A 21,753-nucleotide genomic window follows, 5' to 3' on the forward strand; every position below is an offset into this window, starting at 1 on the left:
TATTACCTCCTTCCTTGCTCTCTTTGGCTCTTGCCTTAGACAACAAGTTTTCTCGTGGGGAAACACCTGCTATTAGAGCTGAACCTAGGATAGAGCAACCCAATTTCAATGGCACCAATTCAGTGAACCCCATTCTTGCTGCCAACCCCCTCTGACAAGCAATGGTTCTACCTACTCCTTCAGCTGCACAGAAACATTGAGATGTCCCAGGAACTATAATCTTCCCTGGAAACCATGCCCTTAGTGAGCTCCCAGACTGTCCCAGACTCTACCAGAATTCTGTCTTAGGTACAATTCCTAGTTGTGGTTCTTCTTGCCCCAACTACATACTGCCTCTCTGCAGTGAAAGAACAGACCAAAATCAATTAGCTGTTCAAGCTGAAGCATCAGGAAATAGACTATTTGGGAAAAGCTTAAAGGATAGGAAGTTAAATGGGCATTTAAGTTGACCCTAAGCCTTATATGGAGGGGTTTTTTCCATTTACTGGAGATTGGGATGGATTACTTAGGAAGGTTGGTGGTAAAGGTATGCAAGACAATTAAATGAAATTTTGTCAAGAATCAACAATCAATCAATAAGTATTAAGCACCTGCTGTGTGCTGGGGAATTCAAGTACAAAGAATGGAACAAACTATACTCACAATGAACTTACATTCTAGTGGGGAGGCAAGTACATATAAAAGTATATAGACTGTAAATATAAAATTGATGAATACATACGTATGCACAGAAAATAATTAAATACAAAGGAAGATCTCTAGCAATTGGGAATATCAGGAAAAGGTAGAACACAGTACCTGACCTGGTAATAAGAACAACTGACTACATACAGGTACATTCTGCTCACATATATCAATTCTTGATCTTAAACATCCCTGTTACTGTTCCCAGTCCTGAATCTTTTCTACAGAGATAATAGCTAATCATTTGGCAAGGGTCCAACTTATGAGGTGGCTCTATAATGTGGGCAGAGTGTCCACTAACAACTGGAATAAGACCATTAAATTCATTGCCTCTGATACCTTGCCAGCTCAGCACCCAGATTGCCTGAGATGAAAGTACATTTTGCCCAAGGAGTGCCACACAGTCTCTTTGCCCAGCCCAGTACTGCTAACCCACTTATCTCAGACCATTTCATTGTCAGTGTCTGCACCTGTAGAAACATTACAGTAAACAGCTTGAAACTGGCCTTGGTGAAACCTTGGGCCCTGAGCTAAGAACAAAGTTTAGTTTTCTCTGGGAAAGGTCTTCTGGGGAAAATTTTACCTACAGGACAGGTAGATGAAGGGAGAGGGAAGAGAAGAAATATAGGGGATAGGAGGTGTGGAGGTGGGAATATGGGTGCAGAGAAAGAAACAGATAAAAGGGGAAGAAAGAGCACTTGGTTTTAAGACCTGGAAAGACTAAGAAAATAAAGAACATAGGATTGCTGTGTATATTATACTACCTTGCAGGAAAGCCAAAAATGTTGGAGTGGGGGCGGGGGCGGGGGGGGGGGGAGGAAAGAAAAGAAAAAAATGAAATAAAAGAACACACCCTTTTCATTTCCGAATTGAGTCACTGAATTCCAGCTAGTGAGCAGAAGCCCAGCCATGACGCTCCACATACCTACCTTGGGCTCCCTCCTCAGCAGCAGACAGAGTTGCACCGGGGGGTTGCAGCGGGTGCGTGTCTCAGACAGCAGTAATTTATTTATCCCTGTCATGTAACATTAACAATCTGTCTGGAGCTTGGCAAGCACCAACTTGCACTGTCATATAAACTGTCTGACAAACTTAAAGTTTCTTAAATGCTTTTCTTTGCTAGCAGACAATAAAGCATCATAAAATAGCTGTCATCTCCCTTTCTGTCTTCTCCCACCAACCAAAAACACAATAACAAAAGGACCACAGAAACAAATCATCTCCCATTCTTAACCTTGTAGGTCTCAGCTTCCCTCCCTAAACCCATGCTTCTCCACCCTGTGAAAGGAGATAAATAAATAAATCCATCCTGGGGGCCATGGGGTCATAGGGGCCAGTGCTGGGGGGTACACAGCAAAACTGCAAAACAAAAGTAGAGTCATTAAAAATTAATAAAGGGTGTGGATGTATAGCTTCCCACCCCCCTTTTCTGCTCATGCGGCCCTGTGCCAGACATTCTGCATCCTCATTAAGTGGTGTCTGGCAGCCTGCCGGAGTTTTAGTGGGTTCTGGGAATGCCAATATATTAACCAGAGGACTTTTCGCATACCCTTTAGAGTTTTTATTCTAGAAAAGTCAACCATTTGGCACAGTGTAGCCTTATTTTTGTCCGGGAAAGCTCTCAGCTGCCAATCAAGAGAGAAATTATAGCTATGGACTTCGTAATTTCCAAGACCTATCTGGAAAACAAGCTTGGTGGAAAGAAAAGTCCTCACAAAAACAGCTTAAAAAGCCAAAGTACCATTTTTAATAGGATTTCAGAGAAAAGCAATCCATACATACACCACATGAATATGCTGCAACACAAACACGGTTTTCGAATCCTGCTACTTCTCTGGGTAGAAACATATTAATTGGAAATATGAACCCACCACAATATTTCTCTGGTAATTAATAGTACAGGTGCCTACTTGTTTCCTTTTGTTGCCTAACAACGAAGTGAACAACGCTAAGAAAAAATATCTAGCTAGGCAGAAGAGGGCCTTAGTGCTAAAAACCTACATTCAGCTTACATACAAACCCCCAATATAGGTCAAGATGTATTTCTAGATACACTCACAGCCCTTGGAGGTAGAAACTCTAATTATGATTTTATGTTCCAGGACATCAGGAATTTCCAGTGGGAATTTTCAGAGGGCTAAAAAATGAGAAATCAGAGGGTCATAAGTTTACATCTTCAACAAATTAGACCCTGTTTGTATATAATGCCAATTAGCACTATATGAACAAGCTATTGGTGGGGGTAATTTTCAGATGAAAACTAATGTCATTTCTTCAATGTTGCCCTTACTAATGTATATGTGGGGTAGGGCTGGGGAGGGGAGTGTGAAGAGGCCTTTTTCTGTTACTTCCTATACAAAGGATATGACATAGGGTCTGGATATTCACAGTCAGGAAAAAAGGAGGGAGAAAGTAGCAAAGGAGGGTCACCAGAAACCTTTGATCAGGTCAAAATCTGAAGAGTATTTCCATCAAAGTTCTAAAAAGAAGAAAAAAAGCTTTGTGTTTGTTAGGGCACTGTCCAAATTCAAAGTCACCATCATCATTATTATTTTGAAGTTGAATTCAGGCTAGCCTCGAGAAAGATTCAAAACAAGGGGCTTGCTTATGTCCCCCCACTTTCTTCATGGGGTAGTAGAAAGAGCACTATATTTGGAGTCAAAGGACCTGGGTTTAAATCCAATCTCTTTTACCTACTAAGCCTAGACAAGTTATTTGACCTCTGAGGGCCCTCAGTTTCTTCATTTGTAAAATAAAGAGTTGGATAAGAGGATCTCTTAGGACCCTTTCACCTTTCAATCCTATGGTATTGTGTCTGTACTTCTCACTTAGGCCAGAAATTACCAGGGAATGAAGAAGTCACTCTCACTTCTCCAAGTTTGCCTATTGAATGGGGAAGTTACCACCTCAGCAGTCCATTCAGTGAAATGCCACCTTTTTTTTTTAAACTCTAACTCAGAATGCTATCTTGTCAGGTTTCAGAAGCCTGGTCTACTAAGCAAGGTCAGAAACTGTAAACACTTCAGCAGACTTGGTCCTTGGTTTCAACATGCCAAGAAAGCAAACTATTCTTAGATACTGTCTGCAGTAGGAGATAAATAAATATTTACCTATGTATGTATGTCTATACTGCAAGGGGGGGATGATTCTCAAATGATGCACCAACAAATTGGCATCAGATCTTTTAGTCAACAGCTGGCACTGGCTGGGTTCCACCATAAGACTTTAGTTGTGCAAAATGAGCCCCAGAAGGGGGAGGGAGAAGAAGGGGAGAGAGGGTGAAGAGGAAAGAGGAGTAAGAGAGAGACAGAGAAAAACAGAGACACAGAGACAAAGACAGACAGAGACAGATAGAGACAGCAAGACTGACAGAGAAAAACAGAGACAGAGACAAAGACAAAGACAGACAGAGATAGACAGAGACAGCAAGACTGACAGACACAGAGAGAAAAACAAAGACAGAAAGGGAGACAGAGAGACAGAGTAAGAGACAGACAGACAAAATGGGAGGGAGAAAGGAAGGTAGAGAGAGACAGAGAGAGGGACAGAGAGCATTAAAAGAATACTAGGAACAGAGTGACTTCCTGAAGCAAACTGCAAACATGCACAAACAATAACCACCTCCCATGATGGGAAACTGCTTCCGAGGATTATTACAAAAGATTAAGAAATGTGAGGAATAAGGAAAGCTAAAACCCTAATACAAAATTTCTCCTCAGTCTTTGCTGTTTAAGATCCTCACGATTTGTATATTCTTAAATGAGCTCTTCAGTAGCAGTGTTCAATGTCAAGACCAGCAAGTTATCCTAAAATTAAGCTGTGTAAGGTCAACAAGTTTCCATTCCCATCTTCCCCCAAATTTTAAAATTCACTGCTCTTTTTGAGATCCATCAACTGATAATACAAGTAGTAATTAGAGTTATAATATATAATATGTGAGTTATAAGCACTATTAACACACATGTAAGAGGCATGAGGGAGTAGGAGGCCAGTAAAAGTAGGCTCAAGTTCCAACTACAGACACATAGGGTCAGTTGCTTTTTGAGCCTGAGCAAATCCCCTGACATCATAGAGTTTCTGGCAGTTCTTTAAGTCTCTAAGTTATAGAGGAGTCACCCATAATAATAGTACCTACCTCATAGGGTTATTGTGAGCAACAAATCAAATCATAGATCTGAGAGGGTTTATAAACCTTAAAACACCAAATGAAATTATTATTGTTGTTTTTATTGTTATTATTATAAGCAGTATAGCACAGTAGCTAGAAAGCTGGCCTCAAAGTCAGGAAGACCTGTGTTCAAGTCCTACCTCTTATATTTAGTGGTTGTTTGACCCTGGACAAGTCACTTAACCTCTTAGTACTCTAGGGCCCTCTTAAACTATAAGTTGCAGAGAAGGTGCTGACCTGCATTGGTAAAGGAAGTTTCCTCAACCAGGAGGCCCTAATATCAATTAAATCAACAATCTATTCTCTAGCACTTCATTTATGCCTTCCACATTGCAACTTTCCCCATCGCAGTTTAGATATAGCTCCAGTTGGCATGAGAAATTGAATGGGAATTTGGGGGGGTGGGTAGTTTTTTGGAAACCACAGACGACATTTGAAGGCCAGCAAATGACACAGTTTAGAAATTCAGAAATGCATAAAATGTATGTATAGTATTGTACAATATCAACATATTTTATCTCTTAATACCATAATAATTCAGACTTCTTCCCCAGTACAAAGGGAGGCCCAAAAATTTTTCCATGGATTTTCCAGATTGCCATACACCTAACCCCTTCAATGTGTAAGGTTTGTGTGTATTACTACTACTACTACTACTACTACTACTACTACTACTACTACTACTACTACTACTACTACTGCTACTGCAGAAGTTAGTTCCACATAATAATGATAACACAGATCCAGGTCCTTTTCCCCCTCAAATCCCACCAAACCTATATATGTAGAAATTTACATGTATATGCATATAGAACAGCTATACATATACCATGTTCCTGATGCTATTCAAAAGAGACAAAAATCTCTTGACATCACTGTATGGCACTGAGGCAGATTTATAGGCTAATACTCTACTACAAATAAATATTGTAATTGATGATGATATATGTGTGTGTGTGCTTTTACACACAAACACACGCGCACACACACACACACCTGGACATGGTACAATGAAAGTTTCTTCAGAATACACTTAGAATAATCACAGTAAGTTAATAGTCAGTGCTGAAGCACTAGAACAGAATATTACTCCTAATGTTGGCCTAGTGATAGGCACCATTTAAAAAGGAAACTCCCTATCATTACCCTCAAGGAAAAGCACCAAGGTCTGCATATTTTTATGGGCCAGCACTGCTCATTATCACTACACATCTCTAACTCAGTTAACTACTAATATCTTCTAGGGAATATCAGCCAGCTCACAGTGCCTAGCACAATGTCTTGCCCATAGTAAGCATAAATAAATAAATAAATATTTGTGGAATGAGTGAATGACCATCTAAGAAGCAATCCTAAATCATTAGTGAATCACTGTTTCAGATTAAGAATAATTTAAAATAATTAGTAAAGAGAAAAAGGGGTGAGGAATAAAGCAAAAACCATGACATTTCCCCAAACTAAAAGGCTCTTAAGAAAGACATCATATTAGTTTAAAATGAAAAAGCACTAACACTAAATGTACTTCCTACCCAGACTATCACTGTATAACAACCAGTCAGCCTTCCCTGAAGCTTTGCTTGCCTTGAAAGGGTTGGCTGACAAAGGTCCTCTGCTTTGCCTTCCCGTTGAAAGGTGCAAGCCCTGTAGTCTGGGAAACAGGACGCTGATTTACATGTCTGCTGGATGTGGTCTTCCCATTGCCACAGTCCCTTCATTTTTATGGAGAATCTATTCCAGCAAAAGTTTGAGTTTGTTTTTTCTTCCTAACAAAGAATGCTACCTTTTTTTCCCCAGTTAAAAACATTTTTAAATAGGCAAATGCCCTTTCCGCTACCATATTACATTAAGCTAAAGAGCGCTGCTGTCCTCCACAATCATCACTGATTGTACATACAGAAAAAACCTCATAAATAATCCTCAGACATTATAAATTACAGTTCAAAAATCTCTAGAAACGCCTCCTCATAGATGTCCAGTATCCAACCTCAAAACAAAGAGAAGTTCTTTGATTTTTGGTTGGATACTCATTATTTCCTGTTTATTCCAGGGTGAGGGTCAAAGAGAAATTCAGCATGCTGTTTTCCCCTTAGTCTCCTCCGTAAAACACAGATTAAGTGTAATAACTGCCTAACACAAGGTAATAGAGTTCCCAGCCAACGTAATGAGCTTCTGATGACCTTGCTTACATCAACTGATGCAAGACTGATCAGTAGTAAATAAGACACGTAAGAAAAACCTAGATTTGAACTAAGATAACCATAACAACAGTATCTGCGAGTTTAAACTGGGTTTGCTTTGTGGTCGATTAGGGTTGGTTTCTGTGTTTGCATGTGGGTGCCTTGCAGACATCCCTCTCACCTTCCTCATTTTTCCCCTGAAAAAGTTCTCTGCATGGTCCTTGATATGCAGGGTTTTCCCTACCAGCCGAAATCACAGCCTACTTGAGTCCGTCTACCTGGGTCCAAAGCGGGATGAACTCTTGGCTCCTACAACCGCAGCTGCACTCTCTGTTATGCAAAATTAACTCTTGCCACTGCAGTTGGCAAGCACACGGTGCTTATAAGAGCGACACCAGGCACCGTACAATGGGAACCGACTAATTATCTGGAGTAATGGTAGGGAGAATAATTTTCTGCAAAAACAACGATGCCCAACAGACCAGCAAAAACAAGGCTTTGCGGTGGCTGGGATTATAAAGTGCAATCCCATTCACCTCTGCAACCGGGTCGGGAAAACCCCACGACCTTAAGGCAGCTTCCTCCACTCCTGCACCATCCCGGTCCAGCCGGTCCCCACCCCGTCGCATAGACAGCCAGACAGACTGTGTGCACTTCCAGTCTCCAGGGAGAGAGGACTCGCAGGCAGAGGCGAGCACAGAGGAAGGGCGGCGGTGGCGACTCCGTTCCGCTTCTACCCAAGACCAGCTCCCCCCCACCAACCCCGACCCCTGGAAGTTCCCTTAGGTCCCCTCAGTCCCTCTGGACATCCCCTCGTCCAGTTCCCAGTATCGTCCAGTCCCTGTTTCCCACCCCCACCCCTGCTGGACGCGGTGGCTGAACTTGGGGCCAGACGTCTGAGCCCTACCCAGACAGACAACCTACAGTCCCAGCTCCCGGAGGGAGCTTCTTTCCTCACTCACCTGCAACCGCCCCCTCCCTCTTAAGGACCGAGGACCGGTGGGAAGACTGAGGCGGGGGAGTGGAGAGGGGAGGGCTGCAGACAGGCTCAAGCCGGGCCAGACAGTCAGGAGGGGGCCGCGCTGGAGCCGCAGCCTTCCCGGCCCGAGACCCAGGGGCGGGTGCGCTGGGAGAGATGCCCCCGGGGCGTGCAAACCCAGAGAAGAGGCGTGGGAGGGCCCGAGGGCCCGGGCTGACCGCTGGGGACGCACTGAGACTGAAGTGTCTTGTCTCTTTAAGAGTCGGAGACCTTAAACTTGGGCCTCCCTCCCCCTCCCCCTTTCACTTTCCCAGGGACTTTCAGTCTGTCTGGCGGCGGCGGCGGGGACTGCGGCTCCTCCCCGGCTCTCCGGGATTCCCCGGCCCCGGCTCCGGAGCTGCTGCCGCAGCGGCTGCATCTCCACTCCTGACACCCCGGCGAGAACTCCGGAGCAAGAGAGGAGCGGAGAAGGAGAGAAGGAAGGAGGGAGGGAAGGAAGGAGGGAGGGAGAACGAACGCGGCAGTGGCGGCACTTGCCTCCTTCCCGGAGCCCCGCAGCTGCCCCTGCCTGCAGCAGCAGCCCCCTCCCCTGGCTGGGGAAAAGGAGGCGGGGGAGATGCGGGGAAGGGGTCGGGAAAGGTGGCGGAGGGAGGCTGCCGCTGCTGCTGCCGCTGCTGCTGCCGCTGCTGCCTGATAAAAAGTGTCCTACCTCCTGCTCCTCCTCCTCCTCCTCCTTCTCTTCTCTTCCTCTCTTTCTCCTCCTCCTCCTCCTCTTCTTCCTCCTCCTCCTCCTCTTCCTCTTCTTCCTCCTCCTCCTCCTCTTCCTCCTCCTGTCGCCGCCGCCGCCACCCCCTGTCTGTCTCCAGCAGTGTATCTGTGTGAGAGGAGGGCTGTGTCTGTCTCCAACTCATTCCCAGTCTCTCCTCCTCCTCCTCCTCCTCCTCCTCCTCCTCCTCCTCCTCCTCCTCCTCCTCTTCCTCCTCCTCCTTCTCCTCCTCCTCCTCCTCCTCTTCCTTCTCCTCCTCCTCCTCTTCCTCCTCTTCCTCTTCCACCTTCACCTCTTCCTCCTCCTCCTCCTCCTCCTCCTCCTCCTCCTCCTCCTCCTCCTCCTCCTCCTCCTCTTCCTCCTCCTCCTCCTCGGTCTGTAGCTAGTCGATGACAGGCAATAGGAGAAGGGGAAAGGAGAAGGGGGGAGGGAGGAGGAGAAGGGAGGAGGATTAGGGGCAGGGGGGCAGGGGGGAGGAGGGAGTAAAGTGGGGGGGGGGGTTGGGAGGGAAGCTTCCAGCCCAGCCCGCTGTGGTCGCGAGTCCTAGGCTACACTGACATCTGCCGGGCTGAGAGGGAGGGAGGGAGGGAAGAAAGGAGGGAGAGAGAGAGGGAGAGAGAGGGATGGAGAGAGAGAGGAGAGGAGAGGAGAGGAGAGGAGAGGAGAGGAGAGGAGAGGAGAGGAGAGGAGAGGAGAGGAGAGGAGAGGAGAGGAGAGGGACTGAAGTTTAAAACAAGAATTAGCTAGGGATAGGGTAGACTTCGGGACTCTTTGAGGGTCCAAAATCTGGGGGAGGAAGTAGCTTTAGATTGGGTCCCTAAAGGCTACTGCAACCAAGCCAGAATGAAATTCTATCTTTTGCAGCCCCGCATTCGCGATTATTTCTTAGCCTCTCCTCTGATGGGTATTATTACTTTATTTCATCATTTAGTACAGATGCTCTTGAAAAAACCCGTGCCTGGGGAGGACAGCAGACCAAGGAGAGGTGCACACAACTTGAACTAATTAGGTTGCCAACGTAACAATAATAACTGATATTTATATAGTGTTTTGAAGTTTGCAAAGCTTGTTTGGGATGTGTCCGCTGAATGAGTTAATCAGATAAATGCCAAATCTCTGCAGACACGGAAAGTTGAAAAAATACGACTCCCAGCACCAATCATAAGTTTCCTCAGAGGTATAAAGCTTCTGACAGGCCCCCTTCCCCCATCGGAGAAATGAGAAAAAGTTAATACCATTTTCTAACTCTTTCCCTAGAAACTTAGCTGCTTGAAAGACTTACATCTCACCTGGTCTTTCAAGCTGTTTCTGACTTGGACTTCATTTGTAGTAGGGAGACAAGCCTCTCAAAAGAGTAGTATAGCTAACTGAATCTGTTTTTGTCTTTTTTTAAAAAGAAAGCAGGCTACTCAACTGGATCTCCTTTAGTTTATGCCAGAGTTAACTGGACGTTTTAACCCAATTTTATTCTTCTAGATCTCCAAACTGGATGAAGTTTCAGGTTCTGGCAAACCAAGCTAAAGAAGACTAAATCAAAAATGAATGTCTAGTGTAGACAAGGCTCTCCAAACCTCAGCTCTCAAAGAGAGTTTAGGGTTACATCCAGTCACCAAAACTGGATGAAAAAATAAACAAACTGGAATCGAAGTAAACAACACTGAAACAGAATGCTGTCAAACTGAGTCTCCAAATAAACCAATACAAACCTCACCTCTCAGGGGTGTTGGGGAGGGGGTTAAGGGAGAGGGGAGAGCAAACCCCTATCTCTAACCTAATTGGACAACTTCCCATCTGCAAGCAATCCCAATAAGTCTGCTCACATAATATAATTACACATGGTCTTGTAATAGTAATATTTCTAGGACCACAGCTTCACTGGGGAAAAGAAAGTAAAAAATTAGAAAATTATATAAATAATTAAAACTGATGACACCCTTCCTTCTCAAGACCCTCCCCCTAAAAAAAAAACCCTACAAAAAGCTAGATAACTAAAAATGACTTAATCTGACACCAGGCCAATCCCCAGAGAAGTGCAGGGCTTAACACATATTTTCTCATTTCATCCTCACCACAACCGTGTGATAGATGCTATTATTATCCCCATTTGACAAATGAAGAGGAAGTTGAGTCTGAGAGAGATCCAGTGGCTTAACCTGGGTCAAACAGTTAGTGTCTGAGATACAGTTAAACTCAGGTCTTCCTCACTCCAAGTCCAGTACTCTCTCCCCTGTACCAGACAATCAGATCTTATGAGTAAAATTATATTTTTATGTCCAATTAGGAACTGTAAAGGGTGAATTTTGGAGTGCTTTTAAAAAACGTATAGTTCTATTAGCACATTCTGATTACTACTCATTAATAATAATTCAATTAAATTCAGCCAACAGCACCTGCTATTCCCAACATTTGCATGGCTTTGTACAAAGCATTTTTATAAATATTATCCCATTATCTTCATGTAACAATCCTGGCAGATAGGCAAGACATTTTACAGATGCCAAAACTGATGCTCAGAGACATTGCCCAAGATCCCCAAGTAACAGCCCTGGGACTAAAACACAGATTTTGTGATCACTGGTCCATTGCCCATTCCACATAAGCACCACATAAACTACTGACACAATTATTTTGATATTTAATATATTAGGTCTTCCAGTGTGTTCAATCATGACAATAGCATATTGCCATTGTGGGCAAAAAGGCAGAACATACTCCCCCTAAACAACCGCCATTGCCTATGGCAGGTACTAAGTACAAAAGTGACAACTTTAAGAAAGCATCAAACCCAGGCATTGTTATGTTATACATAGTTCCACCATTCCAAGAAATTCATTCCTTTGAATCAAGACCTGGTCTCAGCCTTATAATTAACATAATGAATCAATTAATCTTGCATTGTCTTTTCAAATTAAGTATCTGAAACTCCAAACTATTTCTAAGAAGCAGCAACATCCAGAACAAGAAACATGACCTGTCTTCTCCATTTTCCCACTCTCCTTTCTCCTTGGGCAAAAATGGTATGGTACCTACCTTGAATTTCACTCTCTCTCTCTAGGCAGCCACACTAATGAGAAAGAAGGGTGACCGCAGGCTAAACTGATGGAAGGAATTATATGCCAAACATATGGATGGCCAAGAGTTGGAAGTATTTCGGACCTCTGTAGTGTCCTCTGTCCAGTCATTGTAATTAATCTATAGCCATAATTATGCCACACTTATTGGGAATTAGTGTACATAAGTTAATCTCTAGTTATATTGGGAGGAGATAATATTAAGTTGGGTGTAAAGTATTCGAAATTCATTTCAACCTCACGATCAGACTTAGAGCTAAAGGGATCCTTGAGATCACCTAGTCCAACCTCCTAATTTTACAGATGAGGAAACTGAAGAACACAAAGGGGAAGTGATTTACCCAAGGTCAAAAAGCTAATTAGTAGAAGAGCCAGGATTCCAACTGAAATCCTCTGATTCCAAATCCATCTTTTTTCCCTTTGTTCAATGTTGCATTTTAGCCACTTTTTCCATTTTGCTTTTTTTTTTCCCATTTCAGTATGCTGTTGTAAAGGGATGGGAATCAGCTTAGACAATCACATGATTATAGTAAGTGATAACATGCTATGCCCTGATGCATTGATCAGATGAGAACATATCTTGATAATTCAGTAAGTGTGAATAAGTACTGGGCCTTTCCCCTAGCTGCAAAAGGAAGTCTGTTCCAATTGTCTGAGGAACTAAGTTATGCCCTCTTGATGCTTCAAAGTTCCTAAGGTCCTCTTCTGATTATAGTGGAGAAGAGTCCTAGACCAAGGCCAAGGCATTCTCTTCTCTCCTTAGTAATTCCTTCTCAAGGGAGGCTCTCTTTCCCAGCATCAGACAAGTGTTCATATCTAGTGAACAACTGGGGTATGTTCCCATCCAATGAAAGTATCAGAGCTTACAATCTTACCACATAAGTTAAGTGGAGTGGGTGTTTTAATTGATTTATTCAATGGTGACTGGATACCATGACCCTTACATATATAAGGATCACTTGAAGGACTTGTATTTATTTAACCTGGAAAAGAAAAGACTTAGCCTTCTTCTTAACAAAGAGAAGACATGATAGGAATCTTCAAATATATGAAGACCTATCCTATGGAGGAGGGAGTCGTCATGCTCTACTTGCTTACTATTAGAAGAACCAGGAGCACAGGTTTAAAACTCCATAGATGCAGATTGAGGCTTGACAGAAATAAAAACTTGCTAACAATTATGGCAATCTGAAAGGGAAATGGGTTGTTTCCTTTGCCAGATGTCTTCAAGGAAAGGCTGGATGACTACTCAGGTTAGTTGTAGAGGATTCTTGGTCATGTATGTTTTGGACTGGATAGTTTATTCCAACTTTTAATTTCTATGATTCTGTTATCCTATGGATAAAGTAAAAGGAAAAAGAGAAAGGTGTCAAAATACAAACAAGTTATCTGAACACAGAGAGCTTCATTCATTGAATGAAACTCAAAGAATCCTAAAGCCTCATTATAATTAATAGCATCAACTCTCTTCCCAACTCGATCTCTTATTGGATAGTGAAGTACTGAAATATACTTATTGAAATTTTACCTCCTTTCCCTGTCCTTGCTCATTTTCCAGCGAAAGTATTCACAAACATTTCAAACATTAAAGAAAGGGAGGAGTTAAATTTCTAGGCAAATGTGAGGTATGAATTGCCTCTTAATAATTAATTAACAATCCTGGAAATGATCAGGTGAAATTATAGATTTAAAACTGAAAGTGAGCTAGAGGTTCTCTGGTACAATCTCTTCATTTTACATATATGGACAGAAGGGTCCAGAAAGGTTTGAGTGAATTACTCAAGGTCTCAGATTATAAGTAGGCAGTAGAATTCAAACCCAGACCCTCTGACTCCAAAGCCTGTGCTTTTTCCACAACTTCATGATGAAAGATCTTTGAAAAGTATATCAGATTAATAAATGCCATTTTCCAATGGATAAATGATATGAATAGGCAATTTTCAGGGGAAGAAATCTGTTATCAATAGCCATATGAAAAATTGCTCTGAATCAGTAGTAGAGACATGTGAACTAAAATGCTGAGGTACTATCTCACACCCATTAGATTGGCAAAGTTAATAAAAAAGGAAAATTATAAATGCTGCACATCAATAAATTGGTAGAACCATGAATTAGGTCTGATCATTTTGAAAAACAATTTGAAACCATGCCCCAAAAGCTATTGAGCTGTACGTACACTGTGGCCCAGTGATATTGCTACTAGGTCCAGACCCCAAAGAGATCAAAGGAAGAGGAAAAGGACCCATAGGTACAAAAATATCTATAGTAGCTCTTTTTATGGTGGTAAATCTGAGGATACCCATCAGTTGAAGAACAACTGAAGTTATGGTATATAAATGTAATGGAATACTATTGTGCTATAAGTAAAGATGAAAAGGATGTGTAAGGGGCTAAAATTCTAGCTATACTGTCTAAAATATCTCATGAGTGGTCGCCAATAAATTATAAGCTTTAGCAACTGTTTGACTTTTAAGCTTTTATTAAGGAGAATAAGAATTTGGTTAAGAGAGAGAGAAAGGCCTGCATTCATCAATCTATTAAAGGAAGAGCACATTTCTATCCCCCTTCTCCACCGGAGTCCCCAGGAAAGAGAGTGAGTCAGAGCGCCAGGCTCCCCCTTCTTCCTCCCACAAGCAAACGTCACTTCCTGATGCCAAAGAAAAGACACATGGTCTTGCCCTCGGAGACCTTCACCTCATGTCGGAGCTTTTCTACAGTAAGTCTCCAGCAGGTGGTGTCATTCCAATCATTACAGATGGTTTCAGAGAAACCTGGGGAGATTTGTATAAATTACTGCAAAATGAAGTGAACAGAGCCAGAAAAACAATTCATACAATAACCACAAAATTGTAAAGACAAACAACTTTGAATGCTCAGTATAATTACCAACAATGATCCCAGAGGACTCAAGATGAAACTTGCTACCCACCTCCTGATAAAGAGCTGATGGACTTAGTGTGCAGATTGAGGCACTTTTTTTTTTACATGGCTAATGTGGGAAACTGTTTTGTTTGATGATACATGTTTGTAGCAGGTTTTGTTTTTCTTACTTTCTCATTGGGAGATGTGGGAAGTAGGAGGAGAGAATTCAAAGCTGAAAATAAAATATATTTTAAAGTATATCATAATATCTAATAGTAATATAGTTATTACTAGACTTTTTACTACCACCTCCCCTCAAAAAATAATCCTATCTGAACACAACAGACCCTTGTTGCCATATTTCTCTGAATTTAAACCCAACCTTTTCCTGGGTTTATGTATTTTGTCTGTCTTACTTAGATTGTGAGCCTAAGCAACAGTACCATTCCATAAAGAGAGTTCAAGGAATAGGGCTCAGGAAGCCAGCTCTATAGCCAACTGGGGTGCCAGCCTAGAGAGTCTGGGTAAAGCCCTCCTAGGGATTAAATAGTTTTATTTCAAATTTTCAGGTGCAGAGTCTCTACTGTAAAGTCCTACAACTATATTTGCTAAGGGAAGGAGTTTTATTGAAGGGGCCCCCGAATAACACACTATTGGTGTTGAATTCATTTTTCTTATATGAAAAATAATCTCCACATCTAAACATCTGTCATTCTGTGATTCTAAGATGTTTGAATCATAATCTGCCATGTTTTGACAGGAAACAAAAGAAGTAAGAAATTTAGCTAGATATGGTCTCAGATTTGAAAATGGTTAGTAACTAGAGCTAATAAAGTTTGCACCCATTGCTATCTTGGTGAATCTGTCCATTGGTTTTAGGATAAGGCATGCATTGCAGAGATTTGGACTGAGTGTAACATGATTTTCTCATTGCTTTGAGGACTGCAAATTTGAGAACAAAATGTTCTAGCCAACCAGAGGTGGTGGGGGGAAAGTCTAACAAGCCCAAAGTGCTGTTTGGGAATCCAAGACCTTTGATGAGTGTGTAGCCTCCCACACAGCTTCCACTTTGACCTTCTAGGGGAAGCTTATCTTAAATCTGCTTGACCATTGACCTAGTAATAATGGTCATGAGTGTGACACAGAGAACTTTTCCCTCAGCTAGCAGTCAGGAAATGTCTGCGGAGAGAGGTGTTAGTTGATAACTTAAGGTGATAAACCTTCCCAAGTATATTTGCATTTAGGCATCCCCTTTCCCAGGAGGATTTTTTCCCCAGATTAGGTCCTTTTCATGCATCCTAAGAATGGATGCTGAAGCAAGAACCATGAGAAAACATTTGCCATTTCTTTACAGCCAAAAGGGGGGAGGGGGGGCAGTAAGAACAACAACAACAAAAAACAACAGTAGAGATATTTATAGGGAAAAAAGTATTCCATACATGGTGTATAACATTATCAACTCAAGACAACTCATAGACAAAAGGTTAATTTCCACATCTAACACCTATCTCTTCAAAATTTTAGGGTATTTGTTGAAGAGCAAAAAACCTTCAGGATCTAAAGGAAGTAATCTCTAATGGTGACATTTCTGACCCTGTAACAGGCAGTAGGCGAGATATTTAGAGTAGAGTACTTTATACAGTATCCCCAAAATTCAATTCAACACAATCAACAAACACTTATTAAGCATCTACTGTGTACTCAAAAAGGGAAGATATGATGAGATCATAATCTGTACCAGTAGAGGGAGCATCCAGACCAAAGAGATCTCAGATTAGGAGGTAATGTGGCATCTAACTAAAGTGCAGAATTTGGAATCAGAAAAACCTAGATTCAAATATCAATTCAGGCACTTAAAAACTGTACAACCCTGGACAAGTCACTTAACATCTCTGAACTTCAGTTTCCTCATCTATAAAATGATAATTATGATAGTACCTACCTCACAGGGACATTGTGAGACTCAAAAGATAGAATGTAGTATGTGCATGTGTAAGGTGCTTTTTGAACCTTAAATGTGCTTTTTCTGTATGAGCTGTTGTTATCTAAGTATTATTATGTCATCTAAGTAAGTACTATGGGTAAGCTACCATATTAGGCACTGGGAACACAAAAATGAAAAGAAAAAAAAAGACAATCCCATAGGAGTATTAAAAGCACAATCCCTGTCCTCAAGGAGTTTAAAATCTAATAGGAGGATAAAATGTTTACATAAATTGCTTGTGCAAGTTATAATATGATAAGTGAATATGACAGGTTCACTGAGGTGGATGATATATTGAGGAAAGAATCATACCACCTATTAATAAGGATAATACACCTCCTACCTCTTTTGAACATGGGAAACCAGGAAAGCTTCCCGAGGGAAGATGTTCACTTGAATAGCTTTGCTGCCCTGACAAGACTGCAATTTCAGCTGGATGTTGTGACTCATGCCTGTAATCCTTGCTCTTGAAGAGGCTTAGGCTAGTAGGTCACTTGTGCTTGGCAGTTTGGAGATTCAAGAAGCTAAAACCAATTGGGTGTCCACACTAAGTCATCAGAATGGTGAGCCCCTCAGAATATGAGAGGAGCAGGGGGGGTAGGGGGAAAAGAGGGGATTTGGTACTAGGCTGCCTAAGGAAAGGTGAATTGGCCCAAGTGAGAAACAGCAAGTCAAAGCTTCCATACTAATCAGCATTTGGATCTGGCCTCTTACTGGTCACTACACTTCTGACCTGCCCAAGATAGAGAGACCCAGACTCAAAAGACTATTGCCAAGAAGCTCACTGTCTTGTCATGTCCAAGAGAAAGATTGCAACTTAGATGCAACAGCAGAAGTGACTCAAGGTCAAGAGAATCTAAAAGAACCAATCAACTAGTTCATTTTTCTTTTCTTTTTAATATTTTATTTTTTCTAATTACACATAAAAACAATTTTAACATTCTTTTTTAAAATTTCGAGTTCCCAGTTCTCTCCCTTCCTTTCCTCCCCCTCCCCCCATTAAGAAGGCAAGCAATTTGCTATAGGTTATACATGTGCAGTCATGAAAAATGTATTTCTATATGAGTCGTCTTGTAAAAGAAAACACAAACAAAAAAAACAAGAAAAATAAAGTTTAAAAAAGTATGCTTCGGGGCAGCTAGATGGCGAAGTGGATAGAGCACCGGCCCTGGAGTCAGGAGTACCTGAGTTCAAATCTGGCCTCAGACACTTAACACTTACTAGCTGTGTGACCCTGGGCAAGTCACTTAACCCCAATTGCCTCACAAAAAAAAAAAAAAGTATGCTTCAATCTTCATTCAGACTCCTTCAGTTCTTTCTCCAAATGGGGAGCATTTTTCATAAGTCCTTCAGAATCATCTTGGTTCTTTGTATTGTTGAGAATAGCTGATTCATTCACAATTGATCATCATACAATATTGCTGTTGCTGTGTTTAATATTCTCCTGGTTCTGCTCACTTCATTTTGTAAGTCTTTCCAGGTTTTTCCGAAAACATCCTGTTCATCATTTCTTGTACCACAATCATACTCCAGCACAATCATATGCTACAACTTGTTTAGTCATTTCCCAACTGATGAACATCCCCTCAATTTCCAATTCCTTGCCACCACAAAAAGAGCTGCTATAAATATTTTTGTACATATAGACCTGTTTCCTTTTTGTTTTTTATCTCTTTGGGATACAAACTAGTAGTGGTATTTCCTGGTCAAAGGGCATGGACAGTTTTATAGCCCTTTAGGCATAATTTCAAGCTGTTCTCCAGAATGGTTGGATCAGTTCACAACTCTACCAATAGTACTTCATTTTTCTTAACCCAGAATTTAACCCTCTTCTGACTCTCCAGTGTAATCATCGCCATTAAGTATGACATCCTTTGCCAGATATGGGACAGATAGTTCCATTATATATTTAGCTATTAGCCACATAAAGCATGTTGCTCTTATGCTGACAAACTTCACTGAATACCTATTTGTCTCTGAGAGTAATTCTACTTTTTTTTTAATTAAAAAAAAAACCCTCACTGAATTACTTAAATTCCACCTACAGCAGATTGTCCCTCTCAAGTACATTAACACATGCTCAAAAATAGGCTAGATCTTGATTTAACCTTGAGGAAACATAAGGAAGGACTTTACCTTATAAAGGTGATCCCAGACAAATTTGTGGATTTGATGAAATTTATTTTTGGCACTTCTAGTCTCCTCTTTCAAGTGATACTTTTTGTATCTTCCTCTAAACCTCATTCTCTCCTTACGTGGACTCAGAAAAGTATCAAATAACTACACTAAGACATGAATGACTAATAATATAAATCTTCATGACATATTTGAATTTTAATGTAAAAGAGCCAATAGAATAAATCTCTAATTATGGAATTTGGGGTATCAACCACCTTCTGAAGGAATGCCATCTCAATTAAATTACCAAAAAAATTATTTTGCTGAGTTAAAAAAATAATAACAAAATTCATTTGAAAGAACAAAAAGTCAAGAATATCAAAGGAAATCATGAAAAAAAATATAAAGGAAGGAGGTTTAGCGGTTCCAGATCTTAAACTATATGATAAAGCAGTAATCATCAAAACTATCTGGTACTGGCTAAGAAATACAAAGGTAGATCAGTGGAATAGAGTAAACATACAATTTACAATTGCAAATAAACATAATAACCTTGTATTTGACAGGCGTAAAGACTTAAGATTTTGGGATAAGAATTAATTATTGGTAAAAAAAAAAATTGTTAGGAAAACTGGAAAGCAGCATGGCAGAAACTTGGTATAGACCAATATCTTACACCATTTGCCAAAGTAAGGTCAAAATGTATATATGACTTAGAAATAAAGATATTACAAGAAAATTAGAATAACATGGATCACATTATTCATCAGACTTATGAGCAGGTGAAAAATTTATAAATAAACAAGTGATAAAGAGCAAAGTTAGACATAAAATGGATAGTTTTGATTATATTAAATTAAAAACTTTTGTACAAACAAAACAAATGTAGCCTAGATCAGAAGGAAAGCAGAATATTGGGGGGGGGCGGATTTTAGACAGTTTATCAGATAAAGGTCTCATATCAAGAATTTATAAAGTAGCTGTCTGATCCTGGGCAAATCACTTAACCCTCATTGCCCTGCAAAATAAAAAGAATATATAAAGAACTTTGTCAAATCTATAAGAATATGAGTCATTCCCCAATTGATAAATGGTCAAAGGATATGAACAGGAAGTTTTCCAGTGAAGAAAGCAAAACAATTTATAGTCATTGGAAAAAATGACTCAATCTCAATCATTATTGATTAGAGAAATGCAAATTAAAACAACCTTGAGATATCATTTTACACCTACCAGATTGGCTTAAATGATTGAAAGGGAAATTGATGAATTTTGGAGGGGATGTGGATAAGTTGGGACACTAATTCATTGTTGGTGGAATTGTGAAGTGATCTAACCTTTTTGGAGAGCAATCTGGAATTATGCCCAAAGAGTTATTAAAATACCAATGCCCTTTGACCCAGCAATACCACTAGTAGATCTACTTCCAAAGATGATTGGGGAAAAAGGAAAAAGAATCTATATGTTCTAAAATGTTTGTAGCAGCTATCTTTGTGGTGGTGGAAACTGCAAGGATGCCCATTAATTGGGGAATGGCTGAACAAGTTGTGCTATGTGTTTATGATGGGATACTGCTGTGCTATAAGAAATGATGAGCTCAGTGATATTAGAAAAACACAGACTTTCACGAAATAATGAAGAGCAAAATGAAGAGAACCAAGAGAACATTGTATACAGTAACAGCAATATTATTTTAAGAATGACTTTGGGGGCAGCTAGATGGTGCAGTGGATAGAGCACTGACCCTGGAGTCAGGAGTACCTGAGTTCAAATCCGGCCTCAGACACTTAACACTTACTAGCTGTGTGACCCTGGGCAAGTCACTTAACCCCCATTGCCTCACTAAAAAAAAAAAAAAAAAAGAATGACTTTGGGGGGGGGCAGCTAGGTGGCTCAGTAATAAAGCAATGGCCCTGTATTCAGGAGAACCCGAGTTCAAATCTGGCCTCAGACACTTGACACTTACTAGCTGTGTGACTTTGGGCAATTCACTTAACCCTCATTACCCCGCCAAAAAAAAAAGACTTTGAGTGAATAAGTTATTTTGACTATTATAAATACCCACATTAATTATAAAGGACATATGAAGAAAGATGCTATCTGCATACAGATAAAAAATTGATAAACAGAGGTATATATAGAATACTTTACTTATATATACTTATTTGTATCTAATGGCAGCCTTCTCTAGAGATAAGAGTAAGGGGTAGAGAACAAAAAAAAAGAAATTTACATAATAATTTTGTTGTATATTTGAAAGGAATAGCAAGTTGTGCATAGTAGATTTGCAGTTCCATGTGCAATCATCTTTTTTATTGTACTATGTTATTGAAATGTTTGTTTTATTCCATAAATTAAAAATAAAATACATTTTTACACACAAAAGAAAGGAAGAAATAAAGAACTGGGGAGAGGGAGGAGGAAGGAGCACTCCTGAAATCATACCTTATAAGACACAAAAAGCCCCTAACTCTAGTCAGTGTCTTACACATGTTGGTAAACATTTGTGAAATTACTGAATTTTGCCTACCAATGAGGACAAATATATTCCCAGATAGACACAAAGATGCAAGTACAGAGGATTACTAGTTGAATGAATAGTTAATATTTACAAAATCATAGAAATTCAGAGTTGTAAGGGACCTTAAATGCTTCTTAGTTCAGCCCACACTTGAAAAGGAATCCTCTCAGAAACATCCTGGAGGTAATTCAGCCTCCACTTGAAGATCTCCAGTAATGGAGAACTCACTACCTATAGTCTGTCTTTGAATAGCCCCAATTGTTAAGAAGTTTTTATTTGCATAGAACTGAAATCTGCCTCTCTGAAACATCCACCCTCTGCTAGCGGCAATGTCTACCAGGGTTCCTGCCACATAGGCTGTTAGTTTTTCCCTAAAAGTCTGAGAAGCCATGTGTGAGGTTTGATTGGTGAAGGGGACTTGGG

At 40.7% G+C, this 21,753-nt stretch overlaps 1 protein-coding gene across 4 annotated transcripts in view; it reads right to left on the minus strand.

The window, feature by feature from the left end:
• LDLRAD4 (low density lipoprotein receptor class A domain containing 4) overlaps positions 1–8,737 on the minus strand; it is a 638,510-nt gene extending 629,773 nt beyond the window's left edge. For 2 of the 4 annotated variants that reach the window (XM_044002883.1, XM_044002857.1), the window contains exon 1: positions 7,992–8,737. The gene's annotated coding sequence lies outside the window, so the exon portion shown is untranslated. The remainder of the gene's footprint in view (positions 1–7,991) is intronic. The other 2 variants (XM_044002968.1, XM_044002831.1) reach the window with 1 other exon arrangement.
• Positions 8,738–21,753: the final 13,016 nt, after the last annotated feature.

Source organism: Dromiciops gliroides, chromosome 1 (assembly GCF_019393635.1).
Source record: "Dromiciops gliroides isolate mDroGli1 chromosome 1, mDroGli1.pri, whole genome shotgun sequence".
Taxonomy (NCBI): Eukaryota; Metazoa; Chordata; class Mammalia; order Microbiotheria; family Microbiotheriidae; genus Dromiciops; species Dromiciops gliroides.